General features: G+C 39.4%; 1 protein-coding gene across 1 annotated transcript in view; it reads left to right on the plus strand.

Annotated features, from left to right (window-relative positions):
- aff2 (AF4/FMR2 family, member 2) overlaps nt 1-14,574 on the plus strand; it is a 139,946-nt gene that overhangs the window by 60,278 nt on the left and 65,094 nt on the right. The window lies entirely within an intron of this gene.

Genomic DNA, 14,574 nt, shown 5'->3' on the forward strand with positions numbered 1-14,574 from the left:
TAATAATATTAACTCCCCAGATTGTAAAGGTGATACAACTTCCTTGAACTTATATAATAGTATATAAAATATAATAAATTATATTGCAACTCTATTTTGAACAGTAACAAACTGATCCAAACGGCTAATAAAATATCATACGAATCCATAACAGCTTATGTCTGCCACCCATAAAAATATGGTAATAAAAATCTTTATTGCTGTTGGCATTACAGAACAATACACAGAGAACCTGTGCTGTGGGCTCTTTAGTGTTATTCATTAGGTTCTGATACAGGCCAGTGGCTGCTCCTAACATCGTGGATGTGTTTCTCTCTCTCTCTCCCCTATCTCTCTCTCTCTCTCTCTCATTCTCTCTCTCCCTCTGTGTGTGTGTGTTTGACGGAGAGGGATAGAGAGAGTGAGATATTTGCATTTCGTGGCTATGCTCTGATTAGCAAACTGGCAACGCAGAGCTCAGCAGGGCATTTTTTATTAAAAGGCCTGACCACACACACACACGCACACACACACACACGCGCGCACACACACACACACACACACACACACACACACACACGCCGATCATAGACAGCCCCCTCTCAAATTTGTACTTCTATATTTATGAGGACACTTATTGACATAATGCATTCCCTAGCCCCCTACCTAAACCATCACAACTAAATAACTTACCCCAACCCACACCAAATTATAACCATGACCTCAAACCAAACAGCATTCTAAAGGTTTGTCAGAAAGTGAGGACCCACTAAAATGTCCTCACTTTACCCAAAGGTATAAGCTTACATGAACAGACACACAGACAGATGTTAACACTCACACATTGCACACACTCTCACACTCACACCTGCTCACACACCCGCTCACAAACACACACACACACACACACACACTCACACTTACTCACACACCCGCTCTCACACACGCTCACACACACACACACACACACACACACACACACACACACACACACACACACACACACACACACACACACACACACACACACAGTGGGAGTAGTTTTGATCTACCAGGGCCATTACAGACATTTTAAAATCCTATGAATATAAAAAAGAGAGAGAGGGAGCAGGATGCAAGTGAGTGGAGGGAGATGAGAAGATGAGAGAGATGGGCAAGAGTGCATCAGAGACAGGGAGAGAGAAAAGACGGAGGGAGGAGAGATATCACCTGAGAGGAAAGAGAGAGGAAAGCATATTTTCCTCTTCTTTTTCTGTGCGCAACAGTTTATTATTTAGTTTTTGTGGTAGAAAGAACGAGGGAGTCCATCAGCGAGATTACATGGAAGATAGACGGTTAAATAGCTCCCTCGGTCTTTCCCCTCGCCACTAGTTTTGCATTTTTCAGTTTTGTGTATCGTTTCTTGATATCACAGGTGTGAAGGAGAGTTGAACCTCGGCATGGTCGGCACAAAGCCTGAGATTTATGGAAAGGCTCAGTATCAATAAACATGAAGCGTGATTTGGTTGATTGAACAAAAGGCATCCCGCAATCAGAGCAAATGCATCGTCATTGTTGGTTTTGTAGGCAGCCGGCACCATCACTGTTGATTTAAATGGACATTAATATGGGAAGAAACAGACACTTACAAACCCAAACAACCATGACTGACGACTGACGAGACAAGTGCTATTTGGTCAGCAGGATAAATTATTAGACTCCAGGCGTTCAATCACCAGCCTAGAGAAAACAGTGGTCATCCTTTAATTATTTTTAGGAGAGGAAAGCAAAGGAGAGAAGAGGACGCGAGAGGAGAGGAGAGGAGAAAGAGGAGGAAGAGGCAGCTAATAGGGTGATTAAGGGGGAGGAGAACTGCTGTTGAGAAAAAGACTGTGTTGGATTATTTTCTCCTCCAGGAGCTTACAGGGAACCAGTCGGTGTTTTACACCTCAGCTCTTAACACCCTCCAAATCCCCCGATTTAGACTTAAACTGCATAGAGAGGGAAGAGAGAGGGAGGAGTGGAAGAAGGGAGGATTGCGTAGAGAGGGTAAGTGGGTGAAAGAAAGACAAGAGAGGAAAAGGAGGTAAGGAGATGGAGTGAAAGAATAACAGGGGATGGACAACAGGTGAAGGAGTCCAAGGAGGAAGAAGCAGTTTAAGTGTTTATAGTGTTGAAGTTATCACATGATGGTTTGTTAAGAGCAAACTGAAGAAATACTCCAAGAAAAAAGCTTTACCTATAACACCAATTAGGTAAAAAGTCAACACTCAGACTGAGTGTGTAATTTGTGTGTGTTAGCCACATGCTCGCTCACCTGTCATCCTGCGAGTGTGTGTGCGGCGATGTGGTGTAAAATACTGCAGCGGAGCTTTTAGCTGCAGTGTAAACACACAGATCACCTGCAGGTCTCACCTCATTTCATAGCTCCATGGTTGTCAGCACCCGGGCCGAGGGCCAGCGCTGGCACCTGTGCTGCTGCTGGGTCAGACATTGCAAAATGATGTATAGACAATTTATCAAGCTGGTTATCACTCTCAATACAGATGGTGATTTTCATACTTTCTCCCAAACGTCCTCATTTCCCTTTTGACAATTGACTATTCTCAACATCATCCCCCTGGCTAGCTTATCTTTTTAAGAGCATCAACCAAAAATCTTCAAGCATCCCACTGCTTTCAAATGCTCCATGTCAACACCAGTGAGCGATAGTAGGCCACTATAGTATACAATCTTATCTCAGCAGGCCCTTTGGCAATTTAGCGCTGGCTCTGTTGTTTCTGGCCTATTGATATATGTATGATATAGTTCCTTTTGGAAGATGAAAGTTGGTCTCTGAGCTTGTTGCTGCGAATTCGACTGAGAAGATAAAACTGAATTCATAACAAAGACATATTTTGTGGTACAACAGTGCTGGCTCTGTGGATTTTTCAGTTTTATTTTGTGCAGATCTACTACAACATATATACCCTACACACACACAAACATATACAAACACATGCCCATATACTTGTTTCAGAAATCGCTGTCAGTCTGTCTGACCATAGAATACACGTCTCTGTGTGTTGTTAAGGGCCCAAGGTGGTGCTTTGTTGAATTTAGTGTAATACGTCCAATATTAATATACTTTGAATAAACAGGTGACCAGTGATCTGTAGTAGGGATGTCACGATATGACATTTTGGTGCCACAATTAATGTTTGAAAAAATTACGGTTTCACCTTTTTCAAGATTATCGATACTATATATTTGTTGGTGGAAATAAGGCTGTAACGTCAGTTTCCTCTTCTCAACTAAAGTTTCATTGGTTCACACACACACAAAACATGACTCCGGGAGGCAGGACACCATAGGTAGCTATCGTAGTTTTTACAATTCTTATCGTTCTGAAACTGTGACGTTATGAAACCCAGATTATTGTAAAACAAGTTAATCCCGACATCTCTACACTGTAGTGGCGGCTGGGACACAAAGGCATAAGTGATGTTGTCCATCAAGACAATGGCAGCTTCTAAGCAAAGACAACTGATTCTCCAGTTCAGGGTTCAGCGTACTGAGTCGAGCTTCAATGAACTTGGAAGAAACATGTGAACTGTTATTTGTGAAGGATTCTGTAGACTGAGTCCTGCAGCAGGTCTTTACCTATCATGGCTTAATTATTGCAGGTTCATTTGACAGTTTCAGACAGAAAGCTGCAACCAGCATCATCACTACAGCAGTAGATACAAAATTGAACATATCTAAGTACATATCAATCAAATGTAAGTTGATCGGTGTGTTTGCGCAGTTTTGTGTCAAGTGCTGTTTGGTTGCAGCGTTATCACCAGTGCTGGGCTGAGCTGCTGATAACAGTTAGAACTCTGCTGTCGGCGGGAGTCTGGACCCCTGAGTTGAACCTGCCAAGTTTGAACCTCGATGAACGGTAGTCTGAACTTGGCGTTCTCTCTGTTGACAAAGGCCTTTGTTCACAAAGCCTATCACTCTGCTTGATACTGTTAGACTGCGCTGTAGCATGTCACAGACACACAAATAAAGAGTTTAGGATGAGTCAGGCGCTTGTTTCTAATAAAACACTTGATGTATTATTTTCTGTTTCAATATTAAATGTTCGTGGATGAAAAACATATATCTGAAGTGACAACATAAAAGTATAAAAGTAAATCAAAAGTAATTCGGTTGAAGTGATGCCATTTATTTTGTGCACAAAGAGGATTTATTTAGTCCTCTGGGTATAACATATGGGTGTGTGTGTGTGTATGTTTGTGATAGAGAGAGAAAGAGAAAGAGAGAGAGAGGGAGAGGGAGAGAGAGAATGAATATGGATGCATAGATAAACATACAAATGCATAAAGGAACACGCATACACACACACACACACCTTTGTTGCCCCATTGTTCGGCTAAGGACCCCTCCATCTCCCACCCGTCCACCCCCAACCCCCACTCAAGAGCCACTTATTTAGTCGGTACACAGACATCATGCTGAGAACCACACACAGACGGACCACACACACAGTGAGCACAAACACACACTCAAACACATCCTGCCAACAGAACAAATCAAATAGTCTCAGCGTGAATTTTGCCTCTACACGTGCACACACACATCTGTCAATCAATCTCTCTTCCCTGTTCAGCGAACTAAGCTTCAGCAGCAACGTGTATATGTGTGTGTGTGTGTGTGTGTGTGTGTGTGTGTGTGTGTGTGTGTGTGTTTTCCTTCCTTCCACCAATTAAAAAATAGTTGAGTGTATAACTATATAAAGACCCTTTATTCCCATGAATATAGCGCTGAATGTGTGTGTTTGTCTGTGTGTGTGTGTATGTGTCATGTTTATTTATAAAAGGGTTTTTATTTGCCAGTGAATGTGTCGGAGTGTGTGTGTGTGTAGGAGGTGTTCTGTTCACAATTAATCACAGTGGTGAATCTCCCTCCCCTTGTCCTATAATAGAGATGTCATCAACAGCAGTAACTACCGTGCTGCTTCTTGGCTGCCGATGCACAAGTGGTTCAAGTATTATTGTTTATCTTAGTAGCATTTAATTAAATCTCCTAGAGGTTGTTGTTGTTAGTATTATTATGCTATAATGTACTCATACCCATAGGTTGCAGTTTTACAGCTGCAGATAATAGAATACCTCTGCTCCAGTTGACTGAGCAACAGAAAAAACGGTTGGGATTAAAATAGAGCAGCATTCAATAGTTCATCAGAGGCTGAGCTGTTCACGAAACAAAGAGTTGAAGTGAAACTGAAAGATTCAGATTCTGTTCCGGAAGTAAGACAAATTCTCTCAGAATCACATTTGTTAAGGCACAACGTAGTTATAATCCAGTCTTGGAGTTTCTCTATCATTTAAAGAGGGATAGTTAATAGAAACAGATCAGTTTTTTCATTATTTTCGCTTTCAGCTGATTGAAAACAATCAAGACGCACTCTAAAACCTAAGCGTTGTTGAAAAGGACCCCTTCAAACCTCAGGGTTTTCTGAAGAGCTGACAGAATTGCAGATGTAAAAAAAACATTAAATAAAATGTTTTCAGCGAATAATGTAGTTTATCAGTCACAATTGCATATTTTATATTAAATTTCTGCCATTAGAACCCTTTCACCTAAATCTTAAACACTGAACCTTTAAAGGTGTTAAACCTGCTAAAATCCCAGAATATATATCTACACTCATATAATATAATATTCAGTCTTCAAGGTTCTCATAGGATCAATATTTGGATTGGGACATTTTATTTAATGGGCAAGTGATGAGATGGCAAATTATTGATTTCATAAACCATAATCAATGCTGACTGAAAAATGCTGTTTAGCCATAGTAAGGTAAGAAAGATGACATCCCAAGTTTCGAGGGTAACAGTCTCCTTTAATGTAGAGCACCTGAATTGTCTAGGAACACAAGATAATATGACGAGGCCTAGAGATTTGTTGTTTTACGTTTTGGGAAGACAGAGGTTGAGCACTAAGAGTTTGACTGGCTGCTGTCCAGGTTTATTACAGGTGTAAAAAACGTAGAGGGTTTGGATTCTAGCCACTCAGCTGTTTTCAGTCTGTTGCTTGATCACCCCTATGGAAATGTGGCCAAAAGTAAATCAAGATCCAATATTTTCACACCAGTCAATATTTACAATTATCACATTGTAAATGTCACATTATTATTTGTTTCAAAGACAGATTTTTTTTATCTCTTCACTGTGCGCACACAATACATTAACATAATATAAACATATATGTATATGTTATACTATCAATGAAACTTATATTGCGATATTTATTTATATTGTTTTATTATTGTCTCAAGATCCTTTTGGGTGTTTACATGATTGATATGTCTCGCTCTTTTTCAGTTTTGTTCTAACTTGATATGATGATATATATATATAATGACTGGTGGCATACGAAGAATAAGATGATATGTTCTCTCCATCACTGTTATGGACTTTGGTGATATAATACTAAGGATTACCGAGTGCCTGACTCAACCAATGAGACAATAAGTTGCAGTTATGAACCAAAGATAAGCATGCGAGACAAAATCTAATAAAAAGAATACAGAGACAGAAGACAGACAGTATGTGAAACAATGGAACACAATACGTTTTTAGTGACATTATTGTGAAATATCGACGTGAAAACAGGGAGGAAAACGGTTCTTGAAGTGGAAGGTTTCACTTGTCATAGATGTAAAGTATTTCTCGTTGAAGGGAGGCTTGAAAAGATGCTGTAATGGGGTGAGAGGGAGCTGGAAACTCTCGTCTCGGCACGCTTGACGGTGCACTAGGTGAAAAAAAGGATTCAATGGAACGTCAGCGCCAATGATAGTTGCTGCCGAGGAGATGATGTGGTGTACTTCTTTTCATATGTGACCGTATTTGCCTCTGTACAGACGCTGAGTGAAAGAAATCGTTGTTCTCTACAAATCAATGTGTGGAATCCAGCCAAGAGAAGAAAAGGCTGCAGTAGAGATGCACAGGCTTGAACTTTACAATTTCAAACTTGGTTTCAAAAGGAGAATGACTCTTGTTCACCGGAACAAAAAAGAACAAAGCAAGGACTAGTTTTTAAGTATCGCAGTTATTTTTCTCATCGCAGCATTTTAACTATCAGCTAATCAATTGTGTAAGAAGCCTTTGGTAAATTTAATGGCACAGCTTCTTTGGATGGATGACTCTAGGTCGTGCTAATACAGATTGAAGCGTTTAGCTTGGCGAGCTGGCTTCAGGATGTGATCCATCAGAAAACAAGGCTAATGTTTTCAGCTAACCCACTCCTGGTGCAATTACATGGTCCACTGGCATTGATCATAGCTCCTCTTCTTCAATCTATCCTCCTCGCTCCCTCTCTCACCCCCTTTAATGGCTAAGTCAGTGTTAAATGTTTGATAAATGAGTTTTGAGACCGCTTTCCCATGGATTTATTAAAATTCTATAAAAACTCTCATTTGACTGTGTGTGTGTATATATATATATATATATAAAGGTAGAATGTTATACTATGTATGTGTGTGCTAACCACCTTTGCATACAAGAAGAGATAAGTCGGTTTCAAACGATGTAACTGTCACTTACCACATACTTCCATTACTTACTTTACGCCGGAATGTTTATCCATTTTCAAACATGAACTCCGGAGGATGTTCGTGCAGTTTGTTTCGGACTTTCTCCGGAGTTTGCCTTTCACACATGAGCAATGCAGAAAGAGATTTTCCGCTCAGACACATTCACAACAAAACAGAAATTTCCAAAGTGTTCAGGGGAGGGGTGGTGCAACAGGCAGAAGGCCGACCGAGACACATTCATTCTGCTGAGGAGATAACATCAACACTTGGCACCTAAAACTCTCTCTTCGCTGGTGTCCTCTACGTGTTTGGCACTGCTTTTTTAACTTGAGATATTTGTCTTCTTTTTGTTTTTTCACTTTAGCGTCTGTCATGTGTTAGAAAGGTCATCAACACACCAACTCACAAAGTCTCTCCTCAAAAAGTATGGTTGAACTTTAAGCTACTGACCTCAACTTTTTCCAGTGGCACTGCTCCAATTTGGTCTGCTTTGTCCTTGTTGCTAAGCTTTCAGAAGGCTTGCACACATACTGACAAGCAGAGTACAGACAGACGGCTCTGTCCATTTCCATATACGTATCTAACCTTGAGCATAAATGAGCCGAATTAGCAGTCGTTTGCCTTTCTTTATATACAGCTGCTTTGTTTTGGTGTCCAATAACCAGGCAGGCAGCTGCTAGCTTTGTTTACAGCCATCTTGTGCAGAGCAGGTAGTGTAGAGTTGGTTCATTGAAACGTTTTCTGGTGAAAACAGCTTCCTACTATTTGAAACAAGAGTTATGTAAGAGGTGAGATTAAACCGATGATATGTGTGCTGTAAAACTAAAATAAGCTAGAAGCTACTTTAAGTGTTTTATCCTCTCAAGAGCTGCAGAGTTGTTGATAATCCTCTGTGGGTTTTCATATTACATGTAGTCATTTGATTTTATGTTAATTAGAAAAAAAATTTTCATTAACAGAATTTTCTGAATAGAAATTCATCACTAATCTCTGTTGGATGGTAAAACTTAGCTCAAACTTAAAATGCGCCTTTTCTTTAAGTGGGGAACAGCCGTTATCTGAATCTGCTGGTTATAAGTACAGCTTTGGATACACACAAAAAGACAAACGCACACGCCACACATAAGGACTCAGACACATCCGAACACATGCACATGCTGGTGGAAGGCCAATTAGCGCAGGGTGAAAGCGACAGGCTTATTTGAAGCAATGTTTCAATGACAACATTTAATTGGATGGTAAATCAACTCCTTATCTGCCTCTCCACAGCCTGGTGTGGGGAACACGAGATGAAGAAAGAGAGGGAGAGGGACGGAGAGAGAGAGAAAACAGAGAGAGATATGGAAGAGAAAAAGGGGGGACCGAGGGGAACAAATTAAAAGAGATGAGAGAAAGAGGGAAAACTCGTGGGTGTGTGTTTGTGCATTCGTATGTATCGTTACCTTACCGGGCTGTAAATGCTATAGCGGCAACTCAGGCGAGAGGAAGCGGTTAGTGGAGATGAAAGCGACAGAGGAAGAGCACGGCAGTTCTGACTTCACATAGCTGGAAAAACTCAGTTAGAAGTAATTACACTTACAATAACTCTGTTCCATTTATGTGTCCCAGAAAAGCAGCAGCACGCACAGCATCAGGTCCCTCTGACCCTGCAGCCATTAATGTTATAAATTAAAGGTGTATGTTCTCTCAACAGAATATATATCAATGTGTCACCTGATATTTATCACAGCTATAATGCTTTTTCTGGGGTTGCAGTGTGATAGCATTTTATCAGCTCTGAATGGTGGGATGTTACAAACTACATTAACCTCTTTACTTTACCTAAGTAGTAAGTACATGTTTCATGTATCTGTACTTTTACTCCTATACGAGCAAATATCTGTTCTTTCCACTCCACTTACATTTTTGCAAAGCAAGTTGTTACATGTTGTTTTTTATATTTTTAAGAAGTTAAGGGACTTGATCCACTGATCCAATCAGAGCAGACAGGTCCGTCTATTTATTTGTACTTTTACTTAAGTAAAATGTTTGTTCTTCCTCCACCAATGAATTTATAATTAAAATCCACTGTAATTCCCTTATTTAACCAATGGGCATTTAGCATTCATCATTTCAAAGTCACCAAAGTTATAAATTACTGCAATTCAAAGATTCAGTTTATATCTGTGATCATATTATATTTTATTATATTATATTCTTGTTTAGTGGTTTCCTTCAGATGAATCAACTTTGACATTAACTAAATTAAATTGACACTGAAATTACAACTGACCTATTTCGACGAATGTGTTTTCACAAACTACCTAATCCACGCTCTTGATTCCCAACTATGATGCTGATATGTGAAAAACACAGATTGTATCTGAACAATAAATGAAACAGGGGCTATTTAGCATGCTGTGATCAGTGCATGAACTGCCACTGTCACTGTTGGAGAATCTGTCTTTCCACCCACTAACAACCTGAGAGCACTGAGTTCAATCGGCTGCTTGGACAGAGCAGCTTTAATTAAACTGAACAAGTGTAAATGAACGAACCCCAGTTAGCTCCACATTAGTTAATTTACCCAGTGAAAACAGCTGTGAATGTCAGTGAATGTAAAGGAGAATTAAAAAGATTAATTGGCATCAGAGCAAAACAAATGTGTGTGCTTTGCCTGTTGGGGATCAGATCCAACCATGAACCTGCTACATCAGCACCCAATCTTAACACTGAAACATGACAGGGACACATGCTGCTGTTGGACATTTAACATGGAATCAACAATACCATAACATCTATAAAAAGATTACCTTTCTGTTAAAGTATAGCATTAATGTTGAGATGAATGCACATTCTGACATCATTTATGAGAATGTGCTGAATCTGATTTATAGAGGTAGCACATGCAAGTTCACACAAAAAACAGGCTACAGCGTCAGTACACATCACATGTAGCTAAATCAGAGCGTTCAGACCACAGTCCGATTCCTGTTCATCTGTAAAATACGTCATTTATTTTGTCTTCTCTGTGATATCAAACAAAAGAAAAATATCCTTTTCTGTTTATTCAAGAAAATAATTGTAATCACAATTAAACCTTTTCTTTTACCCTCAAATTTCAAAATCACTTCTGGTTTTGTGTCCAACAGTCGTCCTGCAGAGTTCAAAGATGGCTGTAATAAATCAGAACAGTCAGCTGAGTCAGCTGATACATCTACAGTGATGACCAGTTAGGAGAAAGAATTCCTAGAAACTTTACGAAACCCCTCCACAGCAAAATGTGTTCTTTAGTCGGCCACTGGCCATGTGCTCAGTATCACAAAGACAAAGAGCTCAATATAGTGGCTCAGTCTGATTTTCAAGCAGAGTGATATCACAGCATCAGACACAGGGAGAACTACAGAGCTGTGGCAATGAGAGGCACTGATGTGCTGTTAAGGAAGCGTATGAAGTGCTCTTTATGAGAGAGCAGTGCAAAACCACAACACCAGCCAGAGAAACATCTAGTATTTGAGATGTGAGGTCAATAAAAATGTGTAAAGAGGCCACATGAGGTGATGAACCTATTTTTTATATGTGCTCAACAATCTTGGTTATCAGGCTGACTCATACTCAAACATGCACAAACTGAATCACACACTGACATGCGCTCTCTCTCTCTCGCTCTCTCTCTCTCTCACACACACACACACACACAAACACTCACACACTGTGTCCTTTGAGGGCAATTCTTGTGATCTATCTAGCATGCTGGTAATCCCAGTGATGGCAGCCACTCCAGCTCTGTAAACAGCTGAAATATGGATGATAAAAGGAGCAGATGAAACTGAATAAACGAGAAGCCCATGGACAAAAAATCCTTGAAGATTTTCCAAAACCCTGTTGGACCTCAGTCTGAACCGTATACGACTCAAAACTTCAGTGGCACGGGACGGATGATTGACAGTTTTCATTTGACTTTGACATTTTTTGTGACAGAAAGGCAACAGCTTTCCTGCTCCGTGGCACATTTCGGCGTCCCCGGTGACAACGAGGACCGCGCCAGAAGACAGAGTTCAGATAGTTTGTGTAATTTACCCGACAAAGTAAACCCCGTCCTCATTTTACTGAGAAAATATCCTGAGAAAATGGTTCTAAAATGAAAGAGAAATGGGAGCGGATGAGTTGGTAGCACTCAGAGGACAGCGCAGGAGAAAGTGTTTACATTCATCAGGCTCCAGATTGAATTCTGTTTGACTTTGTCTTTGCACATCTTTCTTTTTCTTTGCTCATTATCCTTTTTCATTCTCTCTTTGTGTCTCCTCGCTTCGCTTTCATCTTCTGCTCCTGCCTATCTCCAAGTCAAATGTTACCATTTCTCTGTGTTGACATGAAGAGACTCAATGTCTTTTGGGGTGTTTTTATTAATTCATATTTTGTCATCCCCCCATGGTTTCACTGAGTCATTCATCTCTCTTTCTCTCTCTCTCTCTCTCTCTCTCTCTCTCTCTCTCTCTCTCTCTCCCTCTCTCACACACACACACACACACAGAGGAGAGCATGTTTCTGCAGTCTTAAACACATTACTATAATTACCTCTTAATGATTTTTAATTCCAGTACAAAAGAAACAAGACGCTGGTGGATTTGAAACACAAAAAAGACACAGGCACATAAAAAGGAATCATTTGAGTGGAATCACATTAAACGTGTTTGTTATGTCATTTTATCAGTGGCTGCTTGTGTGAGTGTGAACAGGCTCCTCGCTAATATGACAAATTAATATAAGAACCTATTCAGCCACACCGAATGGAGTGTTAGGAGAAACACCAAGCCCTTATTCTAGGAACTGATTATCCCTGAATTTAACCCTATGAAGGTTTTTATTATATAAGCTATTGATTGAGCTATTGATATTATCTCAAGTTTTTTTTTGCCTCCCTCTTGTTGAGGGTTAGGTGCAGAGGATTTGTGGATATAGGATTCATTGAACTTTTGATACAGATTAAAATAGATTGTGGAAGTTCTTGTTAATTTTGAACAACTGACTCAATTCCCCAAATTATCAATTTTATAGTATATTCACTGCAAAGGAGAATGTAACCAAAAGTTACTTTTTAACTTTTAAATCTGATCCAAAGTGATCTAAGTAGCAAATTGTTATGCTCAAAGATTTGGTAACTATGGAAACACAATGTTTCTCTGAAGACTGAGGATTTTCCCACAACCATCAGAAAATGGAAAGGTGTTAAAACAGTGGTTTAGTTTTGTAATCCACATATTCTCACTGTCCCTAATAAAAAATAGCATAACGTAGAGTCAACTCAGCACTAACCCATCTCTTATAGTTCAACAATATGTCTACCTGTTCATTATTGTTCATCAACATGACGTTGAGATGCAGTTTGAACTAATAATGCTCAATTATTTTTTGTAGTATGGATGATTGATTGATGATAAAAAACAAGTTGTGTTTTAAGGAGATGATATTTTTTGGACAGTGAGGAGTAATACGATCTACCTCAGATTCGAAAAATATTTTGGTCTTTGTCTGTCTCTGCTCATTAACAAGAGTTTAACACCACAACCTTCACTCAGGAGCACAAATTTGTCTTTTCAAATAATAATAATAATGTGACATTTACTGTGAAAGTGGAAGTGGTTTTGACTGATATGATTTTTAATTAGACTTATTAAACTTAACCATGCATGTGTCTAAATCTGACTATGTTGATACATGCAGTGGTGTGTATGCGTCTGTATCAGTCTATGAGGTTATATGAGTTAGTGAATCTGCCTTTTGGGTCGGTGAATGTGTGTATAAGAGAGAGATTTGTGTGTGTGTGTGTGTGTGAGTGTGAGTGTGAGTGTGAGTGTGAGTGTGAGTGTGTGTGTGTGTGAGTGTGGGTGTGCAGACGTCTATCTATCTGAGCAGCTATTTCAGAGAGAAAGGATTTCTGCCTCAGTAATTGCCTCGGCTACATTTTCCCTCAGAATCTCTCTCTCTCTCTCTCTCTCTCTCTCTCTCTCTCTCTCTCTCCCTCTTTCATTTTTCTTCTCTATCTATTTTCTCTCAAAATTTGGTCCTTTCTCCTCCTGCGCACTTCCTCCCAGTCTGTCACTCATCTTTCATTTCTCTTTCATATTCCCTCCATCTCTCAGTCCTTGACATTAACCGTGATCTCACAGTAAGAACAATTATAAGACACGCACACACATAAGATATGTAAGAGTCACATGTCCATTAGAATCCATTACGGCAGCTTCTATTCACTGCGCTTGGAGCAGACCTCTGTCTTTTCAAAGCCTAAGTAGGGTGTTGCCTGTTAAAATGAATTCAGTATGCCATCTGGTTTACTGGTCCATACTGTAAATAGGAAACAAACACTAAACCCTGGTATTATCAGAGTCATGCTCCAGTACACAACAGTGATGGACAGGGATAGTGAAAGTGAGGCAGGGAGAGACAGATGTATGGACGGATGGAGAGAGACAGAAATAGACAGACAGACTCAGTGAGCCTGAAATCATATGAGTGTTTCCATTTTTGTCTGCCAGCTGTGTTTAATGCTGAAGTAGGAAATCAAATTTAAATGTTTTTGTATGAAGCCATCAAATGTGGCATGTTATTGCGTGAAACTACTGGGAAATGACATGGCAGATGTCTTATTGGGCACAAAGACTCTATTCTCATTGCTTTTGGGAAGAATGTGTCTTATGGTTTATATCTAAAAATGTCAAATAGATAATAAATGCAGCGCTATAAAAACCTAACCACCAGTTCTTTATCAAAATTTTACTTGGTTTTAATGCAATGTTTATTTAATTATTTAAATTAACAATAGCTTATCATGTACAGTTTAAGTAAAAAATTATATTTCACAACTTTTATAAATTTTCAATTTACAATGCATATTTTAGAGTTGACTGTTGCTAATTGACAATTTATAATTCACAGTGTATAATTAAGGAAGTTTTGTAGTTTACAATGGATGATTTAAAATAAACAATTTGTGATTTATAATTAAGAATGTATAATTTACTTCCATACAAGTTGTAATCTGTTTTTAATTAAATTAGACTGTTTTCAGG

This window comes from Limanda limanda, chromosome 10 (assembly GCF_963576545.1).
Source record: "Limanda limanda chromosome 10, fLimLim1.1, whole genome shotgun sequence".
Taxonomy (NCBI): domain Eukaryota; kingdom Metazoa; phylum Chordata; class Actinopteri; order Pleuronectiformes; family Pleuronectidae; genus Limanda; species Limanda limanda.